The sequence below is a fragment of the Schistocerca piceifrons genome, chromosome X, assembly GCF_021461385.2.
Source record: "Schistocerca piceifrons isolate TAMUIC-IGC-003096 chromosome X, iqSchPice1.1, whole genome shotgun sequence".
Classification (NCBI taxonomy): Eukaryota; Metazoa; Arthropoda; class Insecta; order Orthoptera; family Acrididae; genus Schistocerca; species Schistocerca piceifrons.
Window position 1 is genome coordinate 757,863,472 of NC_060149.1, and position 15,722 is coordinate 757,879,193.

The 15,722-nt window shown below is 38.0% G+C and overlaps 1 long non-coding RNA gene across 1 annotated transcript; it reads right to left on the reverse strand.

The window, feature by feature from the left end:
* Window positions 1–5,025: 5,025 nt before the first annotated feature.
* LOC124722871 lies at window positions 5,026–15,143 on the reverse strand. The gene is made up of 2 exons (XR_007006457.1): window positions 15,000–15,143; window positions 5,026–5,184 (listed from the first exon to the last, which is right to left on the reverse strand). It is a non-coding gene; the product is annotated as an uncharacterized LOC124722871 (long non-coding RNA).
* Window positions 15,144–15,722: the final 579 nt, after the last annotated feature.

Consider the following 15,722-nt stretch of genomic DNA (forward strand, 5'->3'; position numbering starts at 1 on the left):
GGTTAGTTAGTTTTAAGTAGTTCTAAGTTCTAGGGGACTGATGACCTCAGATGTTAAGTCCCATTGTATTCAGAGCCATTTGAACCATTTTTTATGATAGATGAGAAAGTGCAAAACATGACGCAAATCCTCATACTACTACCATTATAGCATATAGTTAGACAACTTGACGATTTAAAGATAGCAGGTCGCAAAATGGATGACTTACAAGATGAAATATAGTACCAGCAGAGAAAGCCATTTAAAGTTTGTTCAAGCAGTATGTATTCCTTGTGGGGATATGGGAGTTCAGTGCTGCTTTATACCTGTTGTATGTGTATTTATTTAAATGTTGTAGAAAGTGTGGAAGACGGTTTGTGAAGTAGGAGGAAAACGTTGAAGTAACAAATACGGTTGTAACAGATAGCAATCCTAGAAGTATGGCAAGTTATACTCCCTCTCACTAGACTGTACAGTGCGGAGAGGAGGAAGAGATAGTAGAGTATGAATGAGGGCTGTACAACGTACCCCTCATGCTGCCAGAGTGTTATGGAGAGAACGTGGTCAGACACTGCAACACAGCAGAAAGACGGACGTAAACACGCCTATGTGAGAGTCGCCAATTCTGTGTGCTTACAAAAGATAAGCTAACTCAAGCCCTTTGATATAAACAATGTAGGGAAAATATATGTTAACTTGTCCAAGTCTTGGAAACTCATGTGGTGGAAAGTATATTAAATTTTTGACACAATGGCATCAAAATGCGAGTGTTATAACCATCCAAAAAGACAGAAAGACTGGAGGTATGTGAGCTCAAATAACGGATTTTTGTGAAATTGTAACTTATGTGACAACTGAAAATGCAAATTCTCTTAATGAACCACGTACTCTCACAGAATATGTCACACAATAAAGAACCTTTAACATTTAGGATGTGCAAAGACAAAGTTGACAATAAAAGCTGACAATGTTCACTTGCACACGGTATCAGTTGACGGAAATTTTGCAACCTCTGAGGTTCAAGCTTACAAAATTTATCCTGGGAGATGGGAGGTGTCGTATATAGTAAAATATTAAGTCCTAAGAATTGTAAAATAACTAATTGGGGAGTATTCAGATTTAGCCAGAATGAAAGTTTATAAACCGCTGCTGAGTGAGAGGCCTGTGAAATATTTGTCTGACACACAGGAAGCCGCTATGCAAAGCTTGTTCTGCTAACAAGGACCGGACCCTGGAGCATCACAAAGTTTGTAGCAAACGCAGCCGCCTGACACTTGGATGGCACAGGCACCAGCACAAGGGGAGCACTTACAGGTGACATTGAGCAAAATTACGTGCTAGCAGCAAGAAGTGATGCGTTAACCTAATGATGGTCACCAATGTAACAGGCTTCATGGAACATTCCAGAAGGGTGGTATCGATTGCATGATATTCATTGGGAGAGTCCTTAGAAAATGTAGTCCATCAACAAAGAAGGTGGCTTACAAAACACTCGTGCGACCTATACTTGAGTATTGCTCATCAGTGTGGGGTCCATACCAGGTGGGATTGAAGGAGGAGATAGAGAAGATCCAAAGAAGAGTAGTGCATTTTGTCACAGGGTTATTTGGTAAGCGTGATAGCATTATGGAGATGTTTAGCAAACTCAAGTGGCAGGCTCTGCAAGAGAGGCGCTCTGCATCGTGGTGTAGCTTGCTGTCCAGGTTTCAAGAGGGTGCGTTTCTGGATAAGATATCGAATATATTGCTTCCCCCAACGTATACCTCATGAGGAGATCACGAATGTAAAATTAGAGAGATTCGAGCACGCACAGAGGCTTTCTGGCAGTCGTTCTTCCTGTGAACCATACGCTACTGGAATAGGAAAGGGAGGTAATGACAGTGGCACGTAAAGTGCCCTCAGCCACACACCGTTGGGTGGCTTACAGAGTATAAATGTAGATGTAGAAAAGTCAGAAAACTGGCAGGGAGAGCAGTATTGCTGATTGCATGCCTGTCTGCACTGCATCCACATGACACTGCATTACAGAGACAGTTACAGAAGCTGGCCAATATCTTTTGGAACCCTGGGCCTGGCTGAGGAGCTGATTTTTTTTATCATGCTCATGGCATACAGAAAAAAAGTAATTGTTATTCTTGTAATTCGGAATAAGACAGTCAGAGTAATGACAAGGGCTGATAAAATTATAAAGTGTATGATTTTGTTCGTTAATATAAAATCTTAATAGTGATCAATTTATACATTTTGGGAGTGTTAATTACATATGTCTTGAACTACCTAACATAATTGTAACTATTAAAAGACATGAGTACAGTGGCAGATCATGTACATCTCTACTCTTACCACAGAAAATATTCGCAAGATCTAACAACAGCAGAGTTTATACGGCAACTGAAATAGTGCATAAAACACTTTGCTAAATACAAAGAATGGCAATAAAACTGTTAAAGAAAATGCTGCACAGTCTCTCATTAGAAACCCCATTCTATTCGTCAGAAGGATTCTAAGAAATGCACAATAGAACATAACCACATCGAACTATTTACATAAAATTTTGTATTAAAAAGAATTAATATTTCAAGCATTTAGATGAAACCGTAGTTATTCCAAATGACTACCCTGAAATCTGAATAGTTGAGAAAAAGTATCAGTTATCACATTACTGTCCTCTTAAATGTTTTGAGAGTAACAAAAAGGGCATATAACAGAACATACTGTAAGTTTTCATTCACTAAATTCAGTTGGAAACCCGTACGAACCTGCTCTTCTTCTCATACTGCACCCATATGTTTAGAGAGAAGAATATCGAGGGAATAAAATTTGATTAAGTAGAGTTTGGGCAGAAGTATAGTTCATCCAGATGTTCCTTTTGTAAGACGAGCAGCAAGAGTACTTCAGATAAATCTTACTCTGGCATGCACAGTGACAGAGTTACATGTTACGAGTGTTGTGTCTAGTAATCCTGCATATTTGGTTCACTAGACAAACAGTCAAACAACTCATATTAATGAGTTTTATTTACAACAAGACAAGTAAAAATACTTAACTTTGATCTCAGAATTCTTGTAGTGACTGCTGATCTCTAACTGTGCGACACCGGGTTTGCTAATAAAAAGGCTACAGTGTGATGGCTAACAAAGTGGCTATTGTTGAAGCTACTATCAAAGTAGTTGCCACCAGTCAGGTGTGGCGCTTATGTTGTCTTCACCCAGTAGCCGCTCCTGTTGCATTGTCGTCCTGGAGGGAGGTCACTCAGCATGAGATTGGCTGACCTCTTCTCAGAGCCTTCCCTTCTTTGTCGTTTCAGGCCGGCATGCTGGCACTGAATTTATGCCATAACAACGAGCATCTTCACTAAATGCAGAATGACTTCTTTTCATTTCATCCAGTGCACACATAACAGTGAATCACAGTGCCATGCAGAGAGTGAATTGTACCAATTCTCAGTAAGATGTACAACAGAGGTGGATAAGTTACTGATGATAAAGCTGTGACTAATTGAGTAGTATGGAACTGTAAACAGTTCCTTTTACTCCACAGATATATACAAAACATTATAGTTCACATTCAAACTGTTGCTTCTCTCAGACTGGGAAAGCACATAGTGGCACTAATACATTGATATAAAGTAACTAATTACGTGCATAATGATCAAGTTTTTAAATTACTAAGAAAGATGCTCAAAATCACTCTGTATTAATTTTTTTAATCACTTTGCAGGATTCCTGATGTCTGAAAGACTATAAACTAAGGTGGACTTTGTGGAGCCCTCAGCTATGCACAGCAAAGGATGTTGAGGAAAGTCTCACAGCATCAGAATTTCTACTAATCAAAGCTGCATTCATCACTATCTCTGAAAAATGGTCATTTGAAAACAGCTGACATATTATTCATTGAGTATAACACAATACCGAACTCATATTCAGTAGAGGGATCAAAATCTAAGACCAGTCTTCACAGTTTATGGTAACATGGTTTTCTACTCAGCACTCTGCAAGGTACAGTACAAATGTGGGATATGGTACACAGTATCATTATAATTCTCTTCTGGCACTCATATGTATAATTATACACAGACACAGATTTAGCAGTTGTTCCTTGTATCTTTACGAGGGTTCACTAATGTTGGTAAATTCTGTGTAGCATTTTTTATACATTACGGATTATGTATGTGTGTGTGTGTGTGTGTGTGTGTGTGTGTGTGTGTGAGTGTGTGTAAAGGGGTGGGGGGCTGTTCACAGTTTATTATGATATCCTCTCATAGAAAAGAGTAAGCAATCTTAACAACATCATGAACTCACCTTTCTTTTACCATTTCTTATCAGACCCTGTGAAGAAAGTGTATATTATACACAGTTCTCTTTTAAATTTTATGAGGGAATGACGGGTAACAACAAGTGATGGAGATATGAATAGCTGAAGAAATGTTATTTTGATTGAAATGTAAACCTTAATCAGCTTCCTGACAAAGAAGCCATAGAGAAATTTCATTAACACAGGATGAACAACTATATATCACTTAATTATATTTAAGAGCTTTACGTGACTGCAATGGATTCTCACGGTATAGAGAAGCCATGTGGGGCTGAAAATTGGACTATATGGAAGTTTGCAGTACAAAATTTATTACATGCATCGGCCGGTGCATATGAAGTGTTTATTGGCAACGTAGAAAAACCGGCGCTTTTGCCAGCAGATGCAACATCGGCACAAATAGATGTGTTTACCACTTCTTATCAGACCCTGTGAAGAAAATGTATATTATACACAATTCTCTTTTAAATTTTACAATGGAATAAGAGGTAACAATAAGTGATGAAGATATGAATAGCTGAAGGAATGTTATTCTGATTGCAATGTAAACCTCAATCAGCTTCCTGACAAAGAAGCCATGGAGAAAATCCATAAGCATAGGATGAACAACTATACATCACATAATTATACTTAAGAGTTACAATTTGAAATGTTGAATGTTCTGATTGTAACAAACCACTGATACTCCACACAGTGATATAATAATCATTATTCAATGAATTGACATTGCCCTTATGACAAACTCATTTATTTAATTATTACATTTTCTTTACATAACATTAAACCACCTTTCAACACACATTACAAAGAATTGACATCAAGGGAAATCTCTTTGCCATTGAACTGATTGATCGTACTAATCCATCAGTAAGTAGATACATTCCTGTGTACCTGAAACATGAAACAATATTGGAGCTTTCTCATACACAAAGCACTTGTTCTATATTTCATTTTTAAAAACACAAGAATTGGGAAATAGGCAACAACTGAAGAAACCAGAGCACCTTACTGAAATTATACTGGCTAAAATAAATGAGTCAAAGTATTATACAGAGGCTATTAATTCTGTAGACCATGAACACTGGAGAAGAGCAATGGAGGAGAAATGACTTCATTGCTCTTCTCCAGTGTTCATGGTCTACAGAAATAAGAGCCTCTGTATAATTCTTTGGCTCATTTATTTCAGCCAGCATAATTTCAGTAAGGTGCTCTGGTTTTTTCAGTTGTTGCCTATGTCTCAATTCTCCTTCTCTACAACTTTCTTTTGTTGAAGTGAAATGTTTATATTAATCTCTCGGCTGTGTACTATATCTATGTCTTTGGTTGGTGTCATAAAATAAAGTACATGAGTCTTATTATAGCAACTACATTGTGTGTATGCTTTATGTAGTGTACTTTAGTTCTTTACTGAAGTTTCTGCAACAGGTTATGGGCCCAGTACACGATTCAAGAAAGGAATTGGGTATTACAATTTTACATTTCGTGACGTGAGAAATGTGTTAGCGTGTGTTGTGTGCTATATTCATATTGTTTGTTGCATATACAATATAGTTCATATTGTATATACGAGAACAACTGCTGCATTTTCCTCTTGTGGAATTTTTTTGGTTGTAAGTCTGAACGTTTTAAGGGACTGCAATGGATATTCATGGTATAGAGAGGCTGTGTGGGGCTGAAAATTGGACTATTTGGAGGTTTGCAGTTCAAATTTTTTTATGTGCATCAGACAGCGCATACAAAGTGTGTATTTGCTTTGCCAGTGGATGCAACATCAGCACAGATAGATGTGTCTAATGCTCCTCTAAAAACATGGGACAAAGCTGATAGTGCAGCGAATCAGATTATTGTTAGAACTGTGGAAACAAAAGTCATGGCATTGTTGGTTGCATGTGAGACTGCACGGGACAAGCTACATCCCATGTTTGAATGGAAAACAAAGCAAGCTGCATATTCTGTTCAGTCAGAGTTCCTAAATTTTTACAAGAGTTCAGGCGATGACATGGTGACACATCTTACTTGCTTTGAAAACTTAGTTCTTCGAATGCAACAACACAATGTGAAACCTGATGAATCATTGTTAATGGTTCAACTACTTGACACACTGCCTGACAGTTATGAGAGTCTGTGACATTCATGGTGAACAAGATCTGAAGATCAACAAACACTAAAGCATTTGATGGACATGTTAACTTCTGATGACAGTCGTCATGCTTGTTGGAGGGAGAAGTGAGGCAAGGTAGTTGCACTTTTTGTTACCAAAGCAAACATTAGAAATGCTGACTGCACCATTATGAGGAATGTTACTTTGTCAAACAAATACAAAAAGTCTACAAACAAAATGAAGCTCAATATTTCAGTTGTGGTGGATTTCGCCATACTAAAAAAATATGTCCAAATGGGAAACACAAGCAAAAAAAATCATCCACAACCAAAATAAAAGTAATTGCCAAACCAGGCTTTGATTAGTGAAGTAATAAGTGCAGAATAGAGCGAGGGCACATGGATCGCTGATTGTGGAGTGACGAATCACATGCTAAGAAAATTGAGTGGTATGTATCATTCACTAAGTTTGCAACACCACTGCAGATATGCCTGGGCAAATATTCGACTATGAACACACTAGGAAAAGGGACTATTTATTTTGAAGCTTCTGTCAATGGAAAATGGAAGTTATGCCATATGGATAATGTTTTGTATACTCCAGAAGGGTGAAGAAATCTCTCTTCTGTGTCATCTGCTATGGACAAGGAATTGGACTTTTATTCGTTGAAAGACAAGTGTGAGTTCTGAAACAATGGCATTGTAAATGCATGTGGCATATGTAGTGGCAACCTACTGAAGATGTTGATTCAAGTGACAAAACAAATTCAGCCTTGTGATCCTGAGGTAAGTCTTCCATCAAAGGACTCTCTGCAAATTTGGCATGAACACTTGGGTCATCGAAACAAATGTCATGTCCAACAATTCTTGAAGCAGCATGGTGTTGAAGTTGAAGATGCTGGTGAAGAATTATGTGAGGCATGTGTTAAGGGGAAGCAGCATCACAGCAATTTTCAGTTATGACAGCAGCATGCCACACAACCTGGAGAAGTGATTCATGCTGATCTGTGTGGACCTATGGAGTGTAAATCGCTGGTAGGAACAGAATATTTTCTTTGCTTCACTTGTGACTTTTCAAGACTACACTTGATATATTTTCTCAAGCAGATGTCTGAGACTGCAGAGAAGATTGCAGAAATGGTGAGTATTGTGAAGAATTTTTGTGGTCAACTACCAAAAGCATTTCAATGTGATGGTGGACGAGAATTTGATAATACTGAAGTTAAAGATTTGATGAAATTAAATGGCATACAACTCATCTTTACAAATCTTTATACTTCAGAGCAGAATGGATGTGCTGAGCGCACTAACAGAACAGCTGTGGAACTGGCTTGGACCGTGTTGCAAGCTCGGGGCCTGCCTTAGTATTTGTGGGTAGAAGTAGTAAAAGCAGCTGTTTATGTGTTAAACAAAAGTGGTAAAAGTCATGTGGATGGCAAAACCTCTTACGAGGTATTCACTGGAAAGACGATACAGCTAAATAAACTTCATATTTGTAGAATGAAGTGTTTAGTTCATATTCTGAAGGAAAAGCTAAAGAAATGGTATCCAAAGGGAAAACCAGAAATGCTAGTTGATTATTCTGATGGCATTGATGGCTTTTGAGTGTGGATTGAATGAGAAAAATGGATTATTTGGAGTAAGGATGCCGGCTGGTGTGGCCGAGCGGTTCTAGGCGCTTCAGTCTGGAACCGAGTGACTGCTATGGGACTGATGACCTCAGTTGTTGAGTCCCATAGTGCTCAGAGCCATTTGAACCATTTTTGGGGTAAGGATGTTGTTTCTGAACCTAAGAAAACTGGTACGACAATGGTGTTACTCCCAAGTGAAGCAGGCAATTAAAAATTGAAAAATTATAAGATGCAAATGTGTTTAAGGAACCTACAAAAGAAAGTTCTAGTGAAAGAGATATAGGCAACAATTGAAGCCCATTACAAACCGTTCAGTTTGTAGAAGTAATCATAAGGCTGATGGTCAAATTGACTATAATGAAACATTCAGTCCTGTTGCTAGATACAATACAATTAGAGCAATTTTGAGTGTTTCTGCTAGGGAGCAACTTCAGTTGGCACAATTTGATGTAAAATCTGCTTTTTTGAATGACTTCTTAGAGGAAGAGATATATATGGAGCAGTCTGAGGGATTTAGTGATGGACCAAATCGGGTATGCAAACTTCATAAAATATTATATGGACTAAAACAATCTCCAAGGTGCTGGAACCAACAGTTATAGGACTTCCTACTAAATCTTGGGCTTGTGGAAAGTAAGGCAGACCTGTGTTTGTTCTGTTGAGAAAACTGGAATGACAAGTTGATGGTAGTTCTATATGTTGATGATGGATTAATATCTGCAAGTAAGAAGAAGTATATTGAAGTTTTCCTAAAGGAAATTCAAGATGAGTTTAAAATTACTGTTGAGCCAGTAGGGTATTTCTTAAATATTAATGTTGTATGTCATGATAATGGATTAATAGAGATTAATCAAGAAAGTTATGCTAAAGATATTCTTCGATGGTTTAACATGACAGAGGGAAATCCTATGACAACTCCAATTGAGCAGTATCTGCAGCCAAATGAGTTAACCAGTGATAGTGTAACTAATGCTCCATATCGAGAAGTAGTTGGCTGTCTTACATATTTATCTGTTGGTACAAGACCCAATATAGCATTTGCAATGAGCTATGTGTCAAAATTTTTAGAGAATCAAGAAAATCACTGGTCTGTGGTAAAAAGAGTCCTAAAGTATATAAAAGTTTCAGTGTCATTGGGTATAAAGTATGATGCTAGCCATGCAAACAGGAGGCTGGAGATACATACTGATGGTGATTATGCCAGTGATCCAGCAAACTGACGCTCAGTTAGTGGAGTGGTTGCAAGATTTTGTAAAGGAGCAGTTACCTGGGCTAGTAGGCGGCAACATTGCATATCAATGTCAACAACATAGTCAGAGTATGTGGCTGCCAATGAAGGGACAAGAGAAGGAATATGGAAGGGGCAAGAGAAGGAATATGGCTATCTAAGCTCTATGAAGAAATTTCACCACTGGAGAGTGTTTTCTTCTTGTTGATAATGCAAGAACTATTAAACTGGCCAAAAATTCTGAATTTCACAAGGGGTCAAAGCATATTGATGTTCACATGCACTACATCCATCAGAAAATTCTAGAAGACCAGCTAGCCATTGAGCATGAACCAGGCAATCTGCAAGCTGCAGATATTCCCACCAAATTTAAGATCATTATTTGGAATGTGTTAAGTACTGCATTTAGCAAGAAAAACATTTAAGGGACGTGTTGAAGCGAAAGGTTTATATTAATTTCTCTTCTGTGTACTATGTCTTTGGTTGGTGTCATATAATAAAATACATGTGTCTTGTTATAGCAACTATGTCATGTGTATGTTGTGCCCTTTAGTTCTTTCTTGAAGTTTCTACAATACTGTACACAGTACCTGTAATACGTGCCAGTTAGAAATTTGGAAAATTTCCAACCCACACATTAAATTTAAACTACTGTTGGTATGTAGTGTCACTGTACCATGCAGATTTTAATCTATCCACAATAATGAATTTTGGGAATTAGCTGCTTTATATCTTTAGAAATTTTCCTTGTCTGTAATCAAGTCGCAGTATACAAACAATGGATTTTCAGTTTTTGTAGCAAACCTTAGGCAAACGTTCTCCTATAGTCTAGTTGCTGCAGATCCAAGTGAGACAATATCATAAGGTCACAAACCCACCCCCAACAAAAAATAGTTCAGTAAATACATTTATATTTTTACATTTACTTATTTTTAAATTTCTTGGAAAACTTTCAGGGAATAAAAGGCTAGGGAATGACAAGCTGCATTTAACACAGACTGCTCTTTTGTTGCTAGCCAATAGAGATGGGATGGGGGTTTAACCAGAAGCAGAGAACATTCCAGCTGGATAAACAGGCCCGTTCACAAACTGACTTTACCTGATGCCAACATCAAACCCGACATGGTTTGTTAGCACACAAGTAGAGCCAGCGAACTGCAGGAAAGTAAGGAAGGCAAGACAGAAAGGGAAAGGTGCTCCTCTTGAGTGTGTGTGTGTGTGTGTGTGTGTGTGTGTGTGTGTGTGTGTGTGTGAGTGTGTGTGTGAGAGAGAGAGATTGAAACAAATGAAAGAAGCAGCATTCCAATTATTTACATGCCTGTATAGCTATAGTCTCCAGAGTTTTGTTCAAAGTCAAGGTGCTAAGTGAAATACTGTTAATGGTGGGTACAGGCTATAGTTCTATATTACATAAAATATCACACTGTTACAGTTGTGAGATTTTGAAATTGTATCATCAGTGGCATTAAGTGACAGCAATATTGATTTTAATTAAAAAGATACCACCTGAAATACAAAGCATTTATATTAACATATGACTAGTTTCAATAATTAAAGCACCATCCTCTGAGATAAAATACTTGACTATCAGTACCCTGTCAATGTGAAATGTAGTATAATATGCATATCATACCATAATTCACATTGCTTTGCTTCTGTCATGTGAAAGACATATATCTTCTCCAGGAAGCAATGTAATGCAAGCTTCTTTTTCAGGTCTGCAAGCAAACTTTGGCCTACCTATGTTTTAAATTATACAGGGTGAGTCAAAAAGAATAATCCGATAAAAAAAAAAACAAAAAAAAAAAAACAAAAAAAAAACATGATGACTGTTGTGTTATTTGATATGTATGCATGAGCAACTTACCATTTAAAGGAGCAAATTCTCAAGTTTTACATGGTTACTGCTAGGTAGCAACAGGGTGCCCTCCTACTCCCCCCCCCCCCCCAAATTCTTCTAAAAATGGTGTCAGGACAACAGAAAGGGTTTTCTGTTCTATGATTTGCACAGTGCCGGTCAATAATAACGGTTCAACATGACTTTCGTATTATGTATGATGTGGATCCTCCTACAGTACAGAGCATTTGATGATGGCATGAACAATTCCAAGGAACAAACTGTTTGTGTAAACGTAAATCACTGGACATCCCCAAGTGTCTGAGACAGATCTTGAACACATCCGACATAGTTTCACAAGAAGTTCATAGAAATCAGTTCACCTTGTACCTCAACAGCTCAACGTGCCTCCAATGTCCATCTGGCATGTGTTGTGTTGATGTTTACACATGAAACAAAACAAAATTCAGCAAAGTACAAGCCCTTCTTGAAGATGACAAGGCATTTACTTAACGATCGAGAGCAGCATTGTTTGCTTATAGTTGTCAGTGCTGACAGACAGGCAACACTGTGTGAAATAACTGCAGAAATGTTTGTGGGATGTAAAGTGCAGCAAAATTTGGTGTTAATGGGTTATGGCGACAGCCAACCAACGCGAGTGCCTTTGCTAACAGCATGACATCACCTGCAGTGCCTCTCCTTGCTCATGACCACATGAGATTATTGCAAAACTATGATCTGATCAGATGAGTCCCAGTTTCAGTTGGTAAAGGCTGATGGTAGTGTTCGAGTGTGGCATAGATCCCACAGAAACCATGGATCCAAGTTGTGAATAAGGCACTGTGCAAGTTGGACGTGACTCGATAATTCTGTGGGCTGTGTTTACATGGAATGAATTGGGTCCTCTGGTACAACTGAACCGATCATTCACTGGAAATGGTTATGTTTGGCTACTTGGAGGTCATTTGCTACCATTTGTGGACGAATTTTTATGGGTAACAATGCACCATATCATTGGGATACAATTGTTCACAAATGGTTTGAAGAACACTCTGGACAATTTGAGCAAATGATTTGGCCACTCCAATGACTCAACATTAATCCCATCAAAGATTTATGGGACATCATTGAGAGGTCAGACCATGTATAAAGTCCTGCACAGGCAACATTCTCATAATTATGGATGGCTATAGAGGCAGCATGGCTCAATATTTCTGCAGGGGACTTCCTATAAGTTATTGAGTTCTATGTCATGTTGAGTTGCTCCACTACGCAGGGCAAAAGGAGGTCCAACATAGTATTAGGAGGTATATTATGACTTTTGCACCTCAGAATAATTAGCTTCTCACAGTATGGGCTCAGGAATATCTTTTTGAAACACAATGCACCTGAAAGCATGAGACTAAATGTGCACAACTGTTTTTAAAATAAAGAGATCTATGTATACATCTGTAACCTCACTCCCCAAAATGATGTGAAGTACATAACAGAGGGTACTCCCATTAGCCCCGTATCAGGTTCTCCTGCCATTCCTTTCACTTACGTCTCTGTGTGCTCTGTAATAGTCTGATTTAGGCTATAGAGCCCCACAGGAACAATGCACAGTCCCTGAACTATCTCTCTACATTTTTCACTTAATGCTGTTGCCTGAAACATGATAAGTAGGCTTTTATAGGATAGTTGATGTCTATCTTCAGGCATCTGTCAGGTCAGGTTTTACAGCATTTCCATTATGTAACTTTAAAAAACATTTTAATGGAGAATAGAACAGTGATCTACATGGAGCACATTAAAACAGTTTTGACCATAACTGAACATTTTCTAACAAATTTCAACCAGTTTCAATCAAATAGCAACCACCTTCAGATACAATAAAATAGGTACAAGGTATATTTCCTTCTATATTGGAATTGTACTTATGAATCAGTGTATATGGTCTTCAGACTGTCTTTCTTTCAGTCACTTTTTAACTGAAATCAGTTGCAGTCTTTTAATAAATGTTCTATTCTGACCAAAACTGTTTTAAGTTTAATTTTAAGAACTTTTTGTGATTCTCTCTTGTAAGTCAAAAATACCTGGCTCAATTAATGCCATCGTTCTCTGTAAACAATCAGCATTCCCTTATATATGTGAGTGATTTCAGTTGTGACTCATTGAATTTGTTGTTATAGGATACTATGCTTTTGCATTTCTTATCCCTCCTCCTCTTTCCTTGCCCCCCCCCCCCCCCCCCCCCCCGCCCCTTCATATTGCTGTTTCAGGCTAAGCAGGCTGCACAGAATAAAATGACAATTAAGAGCCACACTGCACATACTGGTTCATTTAAAAATCAGTCACCTAACTATAATTTCCTTTCCCACTTTACAAATATTGTAATTCACTTGTACCAAGGCTGGGATTCGAACACAGGTCACCTGTTCGTTAGGCAGACATGCTACCTCTTCACCACCTCGGCACAGTGAGTTTACCCAACTGCGTGGGCAAACCTGCAAGCCTCCCTCCTAAATCCTAATTCCCGTTCACTCCTCAACCACCTTGGTGTTCCTAGATTAGGGGGAATACTAAATGGGCTGAGGCATGATACGGAACTGGGACTGAGGAGCGAGTCACGCCAGGGTTGTGTGAGCAGCTGTGCAAAGGCACTGTACCAGTGTGGCATAGCGGTAAGTGCATCTGCATAGTGAGGAGGAGACCCAGGTTCGAATCCCGACCTCAGTACAAATTTTCATTTGTCACTTCAGTATGTATATGTACACCATAGATGTGAATCTAGTCTGAGCTGCTGGTGGTAGTGGCCATGTGTGTATGTGGTGTGCTTGGTTGTGCGAGTGTGGTTGTATGTGTTTACATTGCTGAAGAACTCTTTGGCCAACAGCTGTAATGTATAACAGACTTTCTGTTGTGCCTGTCTGAAACTCGATGGGTCATCTTAATGTGTTGCATGAGTTTGTGTGCATGTTGTCTGATTCCATTGAAGACCTAATTGGCCGAACGCTCACTTTCTGACAGTCTTTTTGCTGTGCCTATCTGCAGCTAAGCATCTCCACTATAAGGTGAGTACCGACTATCTTTTTCATAACATTATTACATTCCATCCTGGATATTCTACTGTTTAAAGAACAACAATTATTTGCATCAACAGCTCCACATTTATTTTATAAGAAAATAATAATTAGCACACCACCTGGGTTGTGGGAAATCTTTTTGGTAATATTAATAAGCTATATTAGACATAGAATTATTAAGCTGTGTAAAAAAGTGAATCATCTGTTATTATCTTTGATTGAATATTGTTTTGAATACAATTATGTGGCAAACTCTGGAGGGACTATATCAAAGTCCTCTTTCATTTGTACTACAATATTTAAAGTTTGTGACTGCAATAAGTGAAGGCTTCACAGTATATGAATTCCATAGGTGAAACAGAATGTATGATCATGTAGGCATAACTGCTGATTTATGGTGGTTTACATTATCTATAGCATAATGTCCATTTAAGATGATGTAATTTTCACAAATTTTTATGTAACAGTCAATGATACATAGTGCTATGAGTAAGAATGATACATGGAAATACTGCAGCCATTTTGAAAATTTAAATTTACATCAGTGGAGGCCATTTCTTTCAGTTTTATTTCTATGTTTGTCAAATGAGAAGTTATGTTTTGTGTTAAGGATGAGTATGGAGTTTCAAGTATAGGATGAAGTACTGTACAATGTGTAGCCTGTCACTGTTTAGAAGTACTTAGTTAGTCTGCAACACACACATATCATGGATAAATAATTATCTCATACAATTTATATTATCATTTCATGATATACTGACAACAGTGTTTAATTAATGTTATGAATAAGATGCCTGTAACAGTCTGGTGTTAAATGATATTGCCCCTACACCACTATCACCTACTTGTATTTTGAAGCTGCTACCCACGTCATCTGTGGGTTTCTGTGATAACCTTGAATTTCTGCAATTTTGCAATGGCCAGTGTTAGTTGCAAGCTTCCTCAGAGTGATGGAGGAAACAGTATGGCATCTATAATGTTTGAGGCTGTGTCCAAAAATATTACTGACTGCAATAAATCAAGGAAACTACTAAGTAAATGTTTACATTTAATTTAAACCATTGGAAAATATATTAAATAAGGATACCAGTCATAATATTAAAAATCAGGAAAGGTGTTTTGAAGAGCTGTCATGTGTAAATTGGTGTTGAATGAACTGTGTTCCCAATATCACCCATCAAATGGATACTGATATTACCACCAGGCGATATTAGGAGCAATTGTTTCAATTTGTTAACCAATAAATGTCATAGTTACTTCTGTCCGTCTGTCCAGAGAAAAAGAAATGGGAATGATGAGAGCGTTTAAGATGTATGAAGTACCCAGATCAACAATTTGAGAGTGCATTGAAAGATGTGCAAAACGACAAACTGAAAAGGAAACTACAGTTGTAAGACAGAAACTTGGAAGGAAAAATGGAAATGAGCATAAAGCAGTGAGGGCCAGGAGTCCCCCATTTGGGAAAGTTCGGCAGCAGAGGGCAAGTACTTGTTGCATTTGATGCCACATTGGGCAACTTGTGCGTCAGAGATGGGGATGAAATGATGATGAAGAGAAAAATCTCCTGC